The sequence below is a fragment of the Somniosus microcephalus genome, unplaced genomic scaffold, assembly GCF_052327205.1.
Source record: "Somniosus microcephalus isolate GS21.2 unplaced genomic scaffold, FLI_Smic_1.0 unresolved_chr8, whole genome shotgun sequence".
Classification (NCBI taxonomy): Eukaryota; Metazoa; Chordata; class Chondrichthyes; order Squaliformes; family Somniosidae; genus Somniosus; species Somniosus microcephalus.
Window position 1 is genome coordinate 44,660,538 of NW_028225186.1, and position 16,856 is coordinate 44,677,393.

The 16,856-nt window shown below is 46.2% G+C and overlaps 4 non-coding genes across 4 annotated transcripts; all 4 read left to right on the forward strand.

Moving 5' to 3' along the window:
- The first annotated feature begins 3,407 nt into the window (after positions 1 to 3,407).
- On the forward strand, positions 3,408 to 3,478 carry trnag-gcc (transfer RNA glycine (anticodon GCC)). Its single transcript has one exon. It is a non-coding gene; the product is annotated as a tRNA-Gly (tRNA).
- Positions 3,479 to 9,920: 6,442 nt separating this feature from the next.
- Positions 9,921 to 9,991, forward strand: trnag-ccc (transfer RNA glycine (anticodon CCC)). The gene has a single exon. It is a non-coding gene; the product is annotated as a tRNA-Gly (tRNA).
- A 2,095-nt stretch (positions 9,992 to 12,086) lies between these two features.
- On the forward strand, positions 12,087 to 12,157 carry trnag-ccc (transfer RNA glycine (anticodon CCC)). Its single transcript has one exon. It is a non-coding gene; the product is annotated as a tRNA-Gly (tRNA).
- A 4,357-nt stretch (positions 12,158 to 16,514) lies between these two features.
- Positions 16,515 to 16,585, forward strand: trnag-ccc (transfer RNA glycine (anticodon CCC)). Its single transcript has one exon. It is a non-coding gene; the product is annotated as a tRNA-Gly (tRNA).
- Positions 16,586 to 16,856: the final 271 nt, after the last annotated feature.

Genomic DNA, 16,856 nt, shown 5'->3' on the forward strand with positions numbered 1-16,856 from the left:
GCGTGAAAGTGACCTGAATTTCAAAGCAGCAAGGAGGAAAGACTGCCTTGTTCTGCTTGCTGGCAGGCAGCTTCTCACAGCTTCCCTGGTGGTCTAGTGGATAGGATTCGGCGCTTTCACCGCCGCGGCCCGGGTTCGATTCCCGGTCAGAGAACCATGTGCGTTTTCTGGCTGTTTGACATGCCAGCAATCAAAGCACCCGCGCGAAACAATGCTTGCACCTCATCAACCTTTCAATTTTCCACACCGCTGCTGTTGCCTCAACAGTCAGCAGCGCATCATTCGGTACCGAGGTGCAGCATTCGCTTCCTTGCCTCGCAGTGTCAGAACAGTCACGGTTATTATCCGTCTTCCATGTATTATTTTGCCGACTGCATCTCCCTAACAAACTTAGCTGATCACAGCACGGCTATCAGTCAACTCATTGCCAGTGTGAAAAATGCCACATTAGCAACGTGTGCAAGACTCGAATGACAGAGTAACTGGGCCGTGATACCTTATCCTGATATTCATGAGGCCTTAACATTCGCTGCATAAGACAATTCTACCTCTGGTTACCATCCCTCCTGCCATTGGAAAGCGTTTGTCTTTATTTCCTCTATCAAAACCCATTGTAATTTTGCAAGCCTCTATTAAATTTCCTCTTAGCCTCCAGAGGAAAGCAATCCCAGCTTCTCCACACTATCCCTCGGGCCACACTGTAAGACGTCAAACGGGTTCTGTATGTCTGATAGACATATATTTCAGCTACAGGGGATTCAAAGGTTATGGGGAACGGGCGGCAAAGTTGCGTTGTGTCGAAGATCTCATCAGCCACGAACTTTTTAAATGGCGGGCTCGAGGGGCCGAATGGCCCAATCCTGCTCCTATTTTTTCTTTTGGGGAAGGTTAGTTTCTTAATTATGTAATTTTTGAGCAGCTAAACAACGTTGGAAGGAAACTCCCACGGGACGTAGAAAAGTGCAAAATCTTAGCTCTACCGAGAGCTCATGCACCTGAGAAGTTAACCCTGTGTTTCTCTGTCCACAGATCTTCCAGGACCTTCGAGGTGTTTCCAGCATTTAATCAACAATTCCAGATGCAGTATCTGCTGCATATTGCTTTTTATGTTAACGCAGTGTCCCCGCTTGTATTAACAAAAGTCAAAAATAAATTGTAGCTACCAGAAAATAGAATCGATTAAGTCGGCGTGCATTGGTGGTTCAGGGGTAGAATTCTCGCTTGCCACGCGGGAGACCCGGATTCGATTCCCGGCCAATGGAGGCTAATTTTTTTAACAATTCATTTCATAGCAAACACATCACATGAGCATAAATAATTTATTAGCTGTACCTGTGCAAGTGGATCAAGGGTATGAATGTTCTGCTCCTGTTGCTGTGCAACAGCTTTGAGGGGCTGAATGGCATCCTGTTCCTGTGTAACAGGCTCGATTCTTACTCTGACAGACATTGCATTGCTCACTTCCTCGTTAGTCTCGTTGTGAGTATCCCCGCCTGTCACGCGGGAGACCGGGGTGAAATTCCCCGACGGGAAGGAATTTTAACATCCCCAATTTTAAACATTTTGGCAGCACCTTAAAGCGGTCCTTGGAAAAGATCAACAGCGAAAGATTGAACCTAAAACAATTTTATACGGTGAGGAACTGCATAAAAACCTCCTGCATCAATTCCTCGTTAGCATCGTGTTCTCCTTCTGTTTGTCTTTTGTGCGGGGCACTGCGGAACGAGAGAGTACAGGGAAATGCAGATAACAGCGGGAGAAAGCACGTCCGATCTTTCAAGTGGACAGCACTGGCACGATTGGCCGAATGGCCTCACACTGTACTGCACGCCTCCATGAATCATATGGATATCTGAGACATACTCACACAAAGTGAGCACACATCTGTGTTCGTGCATATGTTTGAGTCTTTGTCTCAAGCAGTGCATTACTGTTTCCTCTGTATTGTCCTTGATATTTTGGTGCTGATTATTCAATATCCCGACGGCTTTTCTCTGACTGTGTATCTCTGAGAAAAGCACAGAAGCAAATAGATTTCAGGTGGACGCCTACACGCACTTGATGCTGTGGTTTCCTGAACATGTCCTTTGTGATCTCGCCTAAAAAATGTCATCTTGTACGAAAAGTTTGCCTGGCGTGAAAGTGACCTGAATTTCAAAGCAGCAAGGAGGAAAGACTGCCTTGTTCTGCTTGCTGGCAGGCCGCTTCTCACAGCTTCCCTGGTGGTCTAGTGGATAGGATTCAGCACTTTCACCGCCGCGGCCCGGGTTCGATTCCCGGTCAGGGAACCAGTGCGTTTTCTGGCTGTTTGAAATGCCAGCGATGAAAGCATCCGCGCGAAACAATGCTTGCACCTCATCAACCTTTCAATTTTCCACACCGCTGCTGTTGCCTCAACAGTCAGCAGCGCATCATTCGGTACCGAGGTGCAGCATTCGCTTCCTTGCCTTCTATAAAATGCCTGCTGTTCTAAAGTCAGCAGGAAATGACGTTGGGAACAAGACACTTTAAATGCCCACATTTATGTGTACCTCACAGTGTCAGAACAGTCACGGTTATTATCCGTCTTCCATGTATTATTTTGCCGACTGCATCTCCCCAACAAACTTAGCTGATCACAGCACGGCTATCAGTCAACTCATTGCCAGTGTGAAAAATGCCACATTAGCAACGTGTGCAAGACTCGAATGACAGAGTAACTGGGCCGTGATAACTTATCCTGATATTCCTGAGGCCTTAACATTCGCTGCATAAGACAATTCTATCTCTGGTTACCATCCCTCCTGCCATTGGAAAGCGTTTGTCTTTATTTCCTCTATCAAACCCATTGTAATTTTGCAAGCCTCTATTAAATTTCCTCTTAGCCTCCAGAGGAAAGCAACCCCAGCTTCTCCACACTATCCCTCGGGCCACACTGTAAGACGTCAAACGGGTTCTGTATGTCTGATAGACATATATTTCAGCTACAGGGGAGTCAAAGGTTATGGGGAACGGGCGGCAAAGTTGCGTTGTGTCGAAGATCTCATCAGCCACGAACTTATTAAATGGCGGGCTCGAGGGGCCGAATGGCCCAATCCTGCTCCTATTTATTCTTTTGGGGAAGGTTAGTTTCTTAATTATGTAATTTTTGAGCAGCTAAACAACGTTGGAAGGAAACTCCCACGGGACGTCGAAAAGTGCAAAATCTTAGCTCTGCCGAGAGCTCATGCACCTGAGAGGTTAACCCTGTGTTTCTCTGTCCACAGATCTTCCAGGACCTTCGAAGTGTTTCCAGCATTTAATCAACAATTCCAGATGCAGTATCTGCTGCATATTGCTCTTTATGTTAACGCAGTGTCCCCGCTTGTATTAACAAAAGTCAAAAATAAATTGTAGCTACCAGAAAATAGAACCTATTAAGTCGGCGTGCATTGGTGGTTCAGGGGTAGAATTCTCGCCTGCCACGCGGGAGACCCGGGTTCGATTCCCGGCCAATGCAGGCTAATTTTTTTTAACAATTCATTTCATAGCAAACACATCACATGAGCATAAATAATTTATTAGCTGTACCTGTGCAACTGTATCAAGGGTATGAATGTTCTGCTCCTGTTCCTGTGCAACAGCTTTGAGGGGCTGAATGGCATCCTGTTCCTGTGTAACAGGCTCGATTCTTACTCTGACAGACATTACATTGCTCACTTCCTCGTTAGTCTCTTTGTGAGTATCCCCGCCTGTCACGCGGGAGACCGGGGTGAAATTCCCCGACGGGAAGGAATTTTAACATCCCCAATTTTAAACGTTTTGGAGCACCTTAAAGCGCTCCTTGGAAAAGATCAACAGCGAAAGATTGAAATTAAAATAATTTTAAACGGTGATTACTGTATAAAAACCTCCTGCATCAATTCCTCGTTAGCATAGTCTTCTCCTTCTGTTTGTCTTTTGTGCGGGGCACTGCGGAACGAGAGAGGACAGGGAAATGCAGATAACAGCGGGAGAAAGCACGTCTGATCTTTCAAGTGGACAGCACTGGCACGATTGGCCGAATGGCCTCACACTGTACTGCACGCCTCCGTGAATCATATGGATATCTGAGACATACTCACACAAAGTGAGCACACATCTGTGTTCGTGCATGTGTTTGAGTCTTTGTCTCAAGCAGTGCATTACTGTTTCCTCTGGATTGTCCTTGATATTTTGGTGCTGATTATTCAATATCCCGACGGCTTTTCTCTGACTGTGTATCTCTGAGAAAAGCGCAGAAGCAAATAGATTTCAGGTGGACGCCTACACGCACTTGATGCTGTGGTTTCCTGAAAAATGTCATCTTGTACGAAAAGTTTGCCTGGCGTGAAAATGACCTGAATTTCAAAGCAGCAAGGAGGAAAGACTGCCTTGTTCTGCTTGCTGGCAGGACGCTTCTCGCAGCTTCCCTGGTGGTCTAGTGGATAGGATTCGGCGCTTTCACCGCCGCGGACCGGGTTCGATTCCCGGTCAGGGAACCAGTGCGTTTTCTGGCTGTTTGAAATGCCAGCAATCAAAGCACCCCCGCGAAACAATACTTGCACCTCACCAACCTTTCAATTTTCCACACCGCTGCTGTTGCCTCAGCAGTCAGCAGCGCATCATTCGGTACCGAGGTGCAGCATTCGCTTCCTTGCCTTCAAAAAAATGCCTGCTGTTCTAAAGTCAGCAGGAAATGACGTTGGGAACAAGACACTTTAAATGCCCACATTTATGTGTACCTCACAGTGTCAGAACAGTCACGGTTATTATCCGTCTTCCATGTATTATTTTGCCGACTGCATCTCCCCAACAAACTTAGCTGATCACAGCACGGCTATCAGTCAACTCATTGCCAGTGTGAAAAATGCCACATTAGCAACGTGTGCAAGACTCGAATGACAGAGTAACTGGGCCGTGATAACTTATCCTGATATTCGCTGCATAAGACAATTCTATCTCTGGTTACCATCCCTCCTGCCATTGGAAAGCGTTTGTCTTTATTTCCTCTATCAAACCCATTGTAATTTTGCAAGCCTCTATTAAATTTCCTCTTAGCCTCCAGAGGAAAGCAACCCCAGCTTCTCCACACTATCCCTCGGGCCACACTGTAAGACGTCAAACGGGTTCTGTATGTCTGATAGACATATATTTCAGCTACAGGGGAGTCAAAGGTTATGGGGAACGGGCGGCAAAGTTGCGTTGTGTCGAAGATCTCATCAGCCACGAACTTATTAAATGGCGGGCTCGAGGGGCCGAATGGCCCAATCCTGATCCTATTTATTCTTTTGGGGAAGGTTAGTTTCTTAATTATGTAATTTTTGAGCAGCTAAACAACGTTGGAAGGAAACTCCCACGGGACGTCGAAAAGTGCAAAATCTTAGCTCTGCCGAGAGCTCATGCACCTGAGAGGTTAACCCTGTGTTTCTCTGTCAACAGATCTTCCAGGACCTTCGAGGTGTTTCCAGCATTTAATCAACAATTCCAGATGCAGTATCTGCTGCATATTGCTTTTTATGTTAACGCAGTGTCCCCGCTTGTATTAACAAAAGTCAAAAATAAATTGTAGCTACCAGAAAATAGAACCTATTAAGTCGGCGTGCATTGGTGGTTCAGGGGTAGAATTCTCGCCTGCCACGCGGGATGCCCGGGTTCGATTCCCGGCCAATGCAGGTTAATTTTTTTTAACAATTCATTTCATAGCAAACACATCACATGAGCATAAATAATTTATTAGCTGTACCTGTGCAACTGTATCAAGGGTATGAATGTTCTGCTCCTGTTCCTGTGCAACAGCTTTGAGGGGCTGAATGGCATCCTGTTCCTGTGTAACAGGCTCGATTCTTACTCTGACAGACATTGCATTGCTCACTTCCTCGTTAGTCTCGTTGTGAGTATCCGCGCCTGTCACGCGGGAGACCGGGGTGAAATTCCCCGACGGGAAGGAATTTTAACATCCCCAATTTTAAACGTTTTGGAGCACCTTAAAGCGCTCCTTGGAAAAGTTCAACAGCGAAAGATTGAACCTAAAATAATTTTAAACGGTGATTACTGTATAAAAACCTCCTGCATCAATTCCTCGTTAGCATAGTCTTCTCCTTCTGTTTGTCTTTTGTGCGGGGCACTGCGGAACGAGAGAGGACAGGGAAATGCAGATAACAGCGGGAGAAAGCACGTCTGATCTTTCAAGTGGACAGCACTGGCACGATTGGCCGAATGGCCTCACACTGTACTGCACGCCTCCGTGAATCATATGGATATCTGAGACATACTCACACAAAGTGAGCACACATCTGTGTTCGTGCATGTGTTTGAGTCTTTGTCTCAAGCAGTGCATTACTGTTTCCTCTGTATTGTCCTTGATATTTTGGTGCTGATTATTCAATATCCCGACGGCTTTTCTCTGACTGTGTATCTCTGAGAAAAGCGGAGAAGCAAATAGATTTCAGGTGGACGCCTACACGCACTTGATGCTGTGGTTTCCTGAAAAATGCCATCTTGTACGAAAAGTTTGCCTGGCGTGAAAATGACCTGAATTTCAAAGCAGCAAGGAGGAAAGACTGCCTTGTTCTGCTTGCTGGCAAGACGCTTCTCGCAACTTCCCTGGTGGTCTAGTGGATAGGATTCGGCGCTTTCACCGCCGCGGACCGGGTTCGATTCCCGGTCAGGGAACTAGTGCGTTTTCTGGTTGTTTGAAATGCCAGCAATCAAAGCACCCCCGCGAAACAATACTTGCACATCACCAACCTTTCAATTTTCCACACCGCTGCTGTTGCCTCAGCAGTCAGCAGCGCATCATTCGGTACCGAGGTGCAGCATTCGCTTCCTTGCCTTCAAAAAAATGCCTGCTGTTCTAAAGTCAGCAGGAAATGACGTTGGGAACAAGACACTTTAAATGCCCACATTTATGTGTACCTCACAGTGTCAGAACAGTCACGGTTATTATCCGTCTTCCATGTATTATTTTGCCGACTGCATCTCCCCAACAAACTTAGCTGATCACAGCACGGCTATCAGTCAACTCATTGCCAGTGTGAAAAATGCCACATTAGCAACGTGTGCAAGACTCGAATGACAGAGTAACTGGGCCGTGATAACTTATCCTGATATTCGCTGCATAAGACAATTCTATCTCTGGTTACCATCCCTCCTGCCATTGGAAAGCGTTTGTCTTTATTTCCTCTATCAAACCCATTGTAATTTTGCAAGCCTCTATTAAATTTCCTCTTAGCCTCCAGAGGAAAGCAACCCCAGCTTCTCCAAACTATCCCTCGGGCCACACTGTAAGACGTCAAACGGGTTCTGTATGTCTGATAGACATATATTTCAGCTACACGGGAGTCAAAGGTTATGGGGAACGGGCGGCAAAGTTGCGTTGTGTCGAAGATCTCATCAGCCACGAACTTATTAAATGGCGGGCTCGAGGGGCCGAATGGCCCAATCCTGATCCTATTTATTCTTTTGGGGAAGGTTAGTTTCTTAATTATGTAATTTTTGAGCAGCTAAACAACGTTGGAAGGAAACTCCCACGGGACGTCGAAAAGTGCAAAATCTTAGCTCTGCCGAGAGCTCATGCACCTGAGAGGTTAACCCTGTGTTTCTCTGTCCACAGATCTTCCAGGACCTTCGAAGTGTTTCCAGCATTTAATCAACAATTCCAGATGCAGTATCTGCTGCATATTGCTTTTTATGTTAACGCAGTGTCCCCGCTTGTATTAACAAAAGTCAAAAATAAATTGTAGCTACCAGAAAATAGAACCTATTAAGTCGGCGTGCATTGGTGGTTCAGGGGTAGAATTCTCGCCTGCCACGCGGGAGACCCGGGTTCGATTCCCGGCCAAAGCAGGTTAATTTTTTTTAACAATTCATTTCATAGCAAACACATCACATGAGCATAAATAATTTATTAGCTGTACCTGTGCAACTGTATCAAGGGTATGAATGTTCTGCTCCTGTTCCTGTGCAACAGCTTTGAGGGGCTGAATGGCATCCTGTTCCTGTGTAACAGGCTCGATTCTTACTCTGACAGACATTGCATTGCTCACTTCCTCGTTAGTCTCGTTGTGAGTAGCCCCGCCTGTCACGCGGGAGACCGGGGTGAAATTCCCCGACGGGAAGGAATTTTAACATCCCCAATTTTAAACGTTTTGGAGCACCTTAAAGCGCTCCTTGGAAAAGATCAACAGCGAAAGATTGAACCTAAAATAATTTTAAACGGTGATTACTGTATAAAAACCTCCTGCATCAATTCCTCGTCAGCATAGTGTTCTCCTTCTGTTTGTCTTTTGTGCGGGGCACTGCGGAACGAGAGAGGACAGGGAAATGCAGATAACAGCGGGAGAAAGCACGTCTGATCTTTCAAGTGGACAGCACTGGCACGATTGGCCGAATGGCCGCACACTGTACTGCACGCCTCCGTGAATCATATGGATATCTGAGACATACTCACACAAAGTGAGCACACATCTGTGTTCGTGCATGTGTTTGAGTCTTTGTCTCAAGCAGTGCATTACTGTTTCCTTTGTATTGTCCTTGATATTTTGGTGCTGATTATTCAATATCCCGACGGCTTTTCTCTGACTGTGTATCTCTGAGAAAAGCGGAGAAGCAAATAGATTTCAGGTGGACGCCTACACGCACTTGATGCTGTGGTTTCCTGAAAAATGTCATCTTGTACGAAAAGTTTGCCTGGCGTGAAAATGACCTGAATTTCAAAGCAGCAAGGAGGAAAGACTGCCTTGTTCTGCTTGCTGGCAGGACGCTTCTCGCAGCTTCCCTGGTGGTCTAGTGGATAGGATTCGGCGCTTTCACCGCAGCGGCCCGGGTTTGATTCCCGGTCAGGAAACCAGTGCGTTTTCTGGCTGTTTGAAATGCCAGCAATCAAAACACCCCCGCGAAACAATACTTGCACCTCACCAACCTTTCAATTTTCCACACCGCTGCTGTTGCCTCAGCAGTCAGCAGCGCATCATTCGGTACCGAGGTGCAGCATTCGCTTCCTTGCCTTCGATAAAATGCCTGCTGTTCTAAAGTCAGCAGGAAATGACGTTGGGAACAAGACACTTTAAATGCCCACATTTATGTGTACCTCACAGTGTCAGAACAGTCACGGTTATTATCCGTCTTCCATGTATTATTTTGCCGACTGCATCTCCCCAACAAACTTAGCTGATCACAGCACGGCTATCAGTCAACTCATTGCCAGTGTGAAAAAGGCCACATTAGCAACGTGTGCAAGACTCGAATGACAGAGTAACTGGGCCGTGATAACTTATCCTGATATTCCTGAGGCCTTAACATTCGCTGCTTAAGACAATTCTATCTCTGGTTACCATCCCTCCTGCCATTGGAAAGCTTTTGTCTTTATTTCCTCTATCAAACCCATTGTAATTTTGCAAGCCTCTATTAAATTTCCTCTTAGCCTCCAGAGGAAAGCAACCCCAGCTTCTCCACACTATCCCTCGGGCCACACTGTAAGACGTCAAACGAGTTCTGTATGTCGGGGAGTCAAGGGTTATGGGGAGCGGGCGGAAAAGTTGCGTTGTGTCGAAGATCTCATCAGCCACGAACTTATTAAATGGCGGGGCTCGAGGGGCCGAATGGCCCAATCCTGCTCCTATTTATTCTTTTGGGGAAGGTTAGTTTCTTAATTATGTAATTTTTGAGCAGCTGAACAACGTTGGAAGGAAACTCCCACGGCACCTAGAAAAGTGCAAAATCTTAGCTCTGCCGTGAGCTCATGCACCTGAGAGGTTAACCCTGTGATTCTCTGTCCACAGATCTTCCAGGACCTTCGAAGTGTTTCCAGCATTTAGTCAACAATTCCAGATGCAGTATCTGCTGCATTTAGCTTTTTATGTCAACGCAGTGTCCCCGCTTGTATTAACAAAAGCCAAAAATAAATTGTTGCTACCAGAAAATAGAATTTGTTAACTCGGCGTGCATTGGTGGTTCAGGGGTAGAATTCTCGCTTCCCACGCGGGTGACCCGGGTTCGATTCCCGGCCAATGCAGGTTAACATTTTAAACAATTCATTTCATTGCAAACACATCACTTGAGCATAAATAATATATTAGCTGTATCTGTGCAACTGGATCAAGGGTATGATTGTTCTGCTCCTGTTCCTGTGCAACAGCTTTCAGGGGATGAATGGCATCCTGTTCCTGTGTAACAGGCTCGATTCTTACTCTGACAGACATTGCATTGCTCACTTCCTCGTTAGTCTCGTTGTGAGTAGCCCCGCCTGTCACGCGGGAGACCGGGGTGAAATTCCCCGACGGGAAGGAATTTTAACATCCCCAATTTTAAACGTTTTGGAGCACCTTAAAGCGCTCCTTGGAAAAGATCAACAGCGAAAGATTGAACCTAAAATAATTTTAAACGGTGATTACTGTATAAAAACCTCCTGCATCAATTCCTCGTCAGCATAGTGTTCTCCTTCTGTTTGTCTTTTGTGCGGGGCACTGCGGAACGAGAGAGGACAGGGAAATGCAGATAACAGCGGGAGAAAGCACGTCTGATCTTTCAAGTGGACAGCACTGGCACGATTGGCCGAATGGCCGCACACTGTACTGCACGCCTCCGTGAATCATATGGATATCTGAGACATACTCACACAAAGTGAGCACACATCTGTGTTCGTGCATGTGTTTGAGTCTTTGTCTCAAGCAGTGCATTACTGTTTCCTTTGTATTGTCCTTGATATTTTGGTGCTGATTATTCAATATCCCGACGGCTTTTCTCTGACTGTGTATCTCTGAGAAAAGCGGAGAAGCAAATAGATTTCAGGTGGACGCCTACACGCACTTGATGCTGTGGTTTCCTGAAAAATGTCATCTTGTACGAAAAGTTTGCCTGGCGTGAAAATGACCTGAATTTCAAAGCAGCAAGGAGGAAAGACTGCCTTGTTCTGCTTGCTGGCAGGACGCTTCTCGCAGCTTCCCTGGTGGTCTAGTGGATAGGATTCGGCGCTTTCACCGCAGCGGCCCGGGTTCGATTCCCGGTCAGGAAACCAGTGCGTTTTCTGGCTGTTTGAAATGCCAGCAATCAAAACACCCCCGCGAAACAATACTTGCACCTCACCAACCTTTCAATTTTCCACACCGCTGCTGTTGCCTCAGCAGTCAGCAGCGCATCATTCGGTACCGAGGTGCAGCATTCGCTTCCTTGCCTTCGATAAAATGCCTGCTGTTCTAAAGTCAGCAGGAAATGACGTTGGGAACAAGACACTTTAAATGCCCACATTTATGTGTACCTCACAGTGTCAGAACAGTCACGGTTATTATCCGTCTTCCATGTATTATTTTGCCGACTGCATCTCCCCAACAAACTTAGCTGATCACAGCACGGCTATCAGTCAACTCATTGCCAGTGTGAAAAAGGCCACATTAGCAACGTGTGCAAGACTCGAATGACAGAGTAACTGGGCCGTGATAACTTATCCTGATATTCCTGAGGCCTTAACATTCGCTGCTTAAGACAATTCTATCTCTGGTTACCATCCCTCCTGCCATTGGAAAGCGTTTGTCTTTATTTCCTCTATCAAACCCATTGTAATTTTGCAAGCCTCTATTAAATTTCCTCTTAGCCTCCAGAGGAAAGCAACCCCAGCTTCTCCACACTATCCCTCGGGCCACACTGTAAGACGTCAAACGAGTTCTGTATGTCGGGGAGTCAAGGGTTATGGGGAGCGGGCGGAAAAGTTGCGTTGTGTCGAAGATCTCATCAGCCACGAACTTATTAAATGGCGGGGCTCGAGGGGCCGAATGGCCCAATCCTGCTCCTATTTATTCTTTTGGGGAAGGTTAGTTTCTTAATTATGTAATTTTTGAGCAGCTGAACAACGTTGGAAGGAAACTCCCACGGCACCTAGAAAAGTGCAAAATCTTAGCTCTGCCGTGAGCTCATGCACCTGAGAGGTTAACCCTGTAATTCCCTGTCCACAGATCTTCCAGGACCTTCGAAGTGTTTCCAGCATTTAGTCAACAATTCCAGATGCAGTATCTGCTGCATTTAGCTTTTTATGTCAACGCAGTGTCCCCGCTTGTATTAACAAAAGCCAAAAATAAATTGTTGCTACCAGAAAATAGAATTTGTTAACTCGGCGTGCATTGGTGGTTCAGGGGTAGAATTCTCGCTTCCCACGCGGGTGACCCGGGTTCGATTCCCGGCCAATGCAGGTTAACATTTTAAACAATTAATTTCATTGCAAACACATCACTTGAGCATAAATAATATATTAGCTGTATCTGTGCAACTGGATCAAGGGTATGATTGTTCTGCTCCTGTTCCTGTGCAACAGCTTTCAGGGGATGAATGGCATCCTGTTCCTGTGTAACAGGCTCGATTCTTACTCTGACAGACATTACATTGCTCACTTCCTCGTTAGTGTAGTTGTGAGTATCCCCACCTGTCACGCGGGAGACCGGGGTGAAATTCCCCGACGGGGAGGAATTTTAACATCCCCAATTTTAAACCTTTGGTTAGCACCTTAACGTGCTCGTTGGAAAAGATCAACAGCGAAAAATTGAACCTAAAATAATTTTAAACGGTGAGGAACTGTATAAAAACCTCCTGCATCAATTCCTCGTTAGCATAGTGTTCTCCTTCTGGTTGTCTTTTGTGCGGGGCACTGCGGAACGAGAGTGGACAGGGAAATGCAGATAACAGCGGGAGAAAGCACGTCTGATCTTTCAAGGGGACAGCACTGGCACGATTGGCGGAATGTCCTCACACTGTACTGCAAGCTTCCATGAATCATATGGATATCTGAGACATACCCACACAAAGTGAGCACACATCTGTGTTCGTGGATGTGTTTGAGTCTTTGTCTCAAGCAGTGCATTGCTATTTCCTCTGTGTTGTCCTTGATATTTTGGTGCTGATTATTCAATATCCCGACGACTTTTCTCTGACTGTGTATCACTGAGAAAAGCACAGAAGCAAATAGATTTCAGGTGGACGCCTACCCGCAATTGATGCTGTGGTTTCTTGAACATGTCGTTTGTGATCTCGCCTAAAAAATGACATCTTGTACGAAAAGTTTGCCTGGCGCGATAGTGACCTGAATTTGAAAGCAGCAAGGAGGAAAGACTGCATTGTTCTGCTTGCTGGCAGGATGCTTTCCGCAGCTTCCCTGGTGGTCTAGTGGTTAGGATTCGGCGCTTTCTCCGCCGCGGCCCGGGTTCGAATTTCCCGGTCAGGAAACCAGTGCTTTTTCTGGCTGTTTGAAATGCCAGTAATCAAAGCACCCGCGCGAAACAATGCTTGCACCTCATCAACCTTTCACTTTTCCACGCTGCTGTTGCCTCAACAGTCAGCAGCGCAACATTCGGTACCGAGGTGCAACATTCACTTCCTTGCCTTCTGTAAAATGCCTGCTGTTTCAAAGTCAGCAGGAAATGGCATTGGGAACAAGACACCTTAAATGCCCACATTTATGTGTACCTCACAGTGTCAGAACAGTCACGGTTATTATCCGCCTTCCATGTATTATTTTGCCGACTGCATCTCCCTAACAAACTTAGCTGATCACAGCACGGCTATCAGTCAACTCATTGCCAGTGTGAAGAATGCCACATTAGCTACGTGTGCAAGACTCGAATGACAGAGTACCTGGGCCGTGATAACTTATCCTGATATTCATGAGGCCTTAACATTCGCTGCATAAGACAATTCTACCTCTGGTTACCATCCCTCCTGCCATTGGAAAGCGTTTGTCTTTATTTCGTCTATCAAAACCCATTTTAATTTTGAAAGCCTTTATTAAATTTCCTCTTAGCCTCCAGAGGAAAGCAATTCCAGCTTGTGCACACCATCAACATAACTGAAGTCGCTTGTCCCTCGGGCCACACTGTAAGACGTCAAACGAATTCTCTATGTCGGGGAGTCAAGGGTTATGGGGAGCGGGCGGAAAAGTTGCGTTGTGTCGAAGATCTCATCAGCCACGAAATTATTAATTGGGGGGGCTCGAGGGGCCGAATGGCCCAATCCTGCTCCTATTTATTCTTTTGGGGAAGGTTAGTTTCTTAATGATGTAATTTTTGAGCAGCTAAACAAAGTTGGAAGGAAACTCCCACGGCACCTAGAAAAGTGCAAAATCTTAGCTCTGCCGTGAGCTCATGCAACTGAGAGGTTAACCCTGTGATTCTCTGTCCACAGATCTTCCAGGACCTTCGAAGTGTTTCCAGCATTTAGTCAACAATTCCAGATGCAGTATCTGCTGCATTTTGCTTTTTATGTTAACACAGTGTCCCCGCTTGTATTAACAACAGCCAAAAATAAATTGTAGCTAACAGAAAATGGAATTTGTTAACTCGGCGTGCATTGATGGTTCAGGAGTAGAATTCTCGCCTGCCACGCGGGGGACCCGGGTTCGATTCCCGGCCAATGCAGGATAACATTTTAAACAATTCATTTCATAGCAAACACATCACTTGAGCATAAATAATATATTAGCTGCATCTGTGCAACTGGATCGAGGGTATGAATGTTCTGCTCCTGTTCCTGTGCAATAGCTTTCAGGGGCTGAATGGCATCTTGTTCCTGTGTAACAGGCTCGATTCTTACTCTGACAGACATTACATTGCTCACTTCCTCGTTAGTATAGTTGTGAGTATCCCCACCTGTCACGCGGGAGACCGGGGTGAAATTCCCCGACGGGGAGGAATTTTAACATCCCCAATTTTAAACCTTTGGGCAGCACCTTAACGTGCTCCTTGGAAAAGATCAACAGCGAAAAATTGAACCCAAAATAATTTTAAACGGTGAGGAACTGTATAAAAAGCTCCTGCATCAATTACTCGTTAGCATAGTGTTCTCCTACTGGTTGTCTTTTGTGCGGGGCACTGCGGAACGAGAGAGGACAGGGAAATGTAGATAACAGCGGGAGAAAGCACGTCTGGTCTTTCAAGGGGACAGCACTGGCACGATTGGCCGAATGGCCTCACACTGTACTGCAAGCTTCCATGAATCATATGGATATCTGAGACATACCCACACAAAGTGAGCACACATCTGTGTTCGTGTATGTGTTTGAGTCTTTGTCTCAAGCAGTGCATTACTATTTCCTCTGTGTTGTCCTTGATATTTTGGTGCTGATTATTCAATATCCCGACGACTTTTCTCTGACTGTGTATCACTGAGAAAAGCACAGAAGCAAATAAATTTCAGGTGGACGCCTACCCGCAATTGATGCTGTGGTTTCTTGAACATGTCGTTTGTGATCTCGCCTAAAAAATGACATCTTGTACGAAAAGTTTGCCTGGCGCGATAGTGACCTGAATTTCAAAGCAGCAAGGAGGAAAGACTGCATTGTTCTGCCTGCTGGCAGGATGCTTTCCGGAGCTTCCCGGGTGGTCTAGTGGTTAGGATTCGGTGCTTTCACCGCCGCGGCCCGGGTTCGATTCCCGGTCACGGAACCAATGCTTTTTCTAGCTGTTTGAAATGCCAGCAATCAAAGCACCCGCGCGAAACAATGCTTGCACCTCATCAACCTTTCAACTTTCCACGCTGCTGTTGCCTCAACAGTCAGCAGCGCAACATTCGGTACCGAGGTGCAACATTCACTTCCTTGCCTTCTGTAAAATGCCTGCTGTTTCAAAGTCAGCAGGAAATGACATTGGGAACAAGACACCTTAAATGCCCACATTTATGTGTACCTCACAGTGTCAGAACAGTCACGGTTATTACCCGCCTTCCATGTATTATTTTGCCGACTGCATCTCCCTAACAAGGTTAGCTGATCACAGCACGGCTATCAGTCAACTCATTGCCAGTGTGAAGAATGCCACATTAGCTACGTGTGCAAGACTCGAATGACAGAGTACCTGGGCCGTGATAACTTATCCTGATATTCATGAGGCCTTAACATTCGCTGCATAAGACAATTCTACCTTTGGTTACCATCCCTCCTGCCATTGGAAAGCGGTTGTCTTTATTTCCTCTATCAAAAGCCATTGTAATTTTGCAAGCCTTTATTAAATTTCCTCTTAGCCTCCAGAGGAAAGCAATTCCAGCTTGTCCACACCATCAACATAACTGAAGTCGCTTCTCCCTCGGGCCACACTGTAAGACGTCAAACGAGTTCTGTGTGTCGGGGAGTCAAGAGTTATGGGGAGCGGGCGGAAAAGTTGCGTTGTGTCGAAGATCTCATCAGCCACGAACTTATTAAATGGAGGGGCTTGAGGGGCCGAATGGCCCAATCCTGCTCCTATTTATTCTTTTGGGGAAGGTTAGTTTCTTAATTATGTAATTTTTGAGCAGCTAAACAACGTTGGAAGGAAACTCCCACGGCACCTAGAAAAGTGCAAAATCTTAGCTCTGCCGTGAGCTCATGCACCTGAGAGGTTAACCCTGTAATTCCCTGTCCACAGATCTTCCAGGACCTTCGAAGTGTTTCCAGCATTTAGTCAACAATTCCAGATGCAGTATCTGCTGCATTTAGCTTTTTATGTCAACGCAGTGTCCCCGCTTGTATTAACAAAAGCCAAAAATAAATTGTAGCTACCAGAAAATAGAATTTGTTAACTCGGCGTGCTTTGGTGGTTCAGGGGTAGAATTCTCGCTTCCCACGCGGGTGACCCGGGTTCGATTCCCGGCCAATGCAAGTTAACATTTTAAACAATTCATTTCATAGCAAACACATCACTTGAGCATGAATAATATATTAGCTGTATCTGTGCAACTGGGACAAGGGTATGATTGTTCTGCTCCTGTTGCCTGTGCAACAGCTTTCAGGGGCTGAATGGCATCCTGTTCCTGTGTAACAGGCTCGATTCTTACTCTGACAGACATGACATTGCTCACTTCCTCGTTAGTGTAGTTGTGAGTATCCCCACCTGTCACGCGGGAGACCGGGGTGAAATTCCCCGACGGGG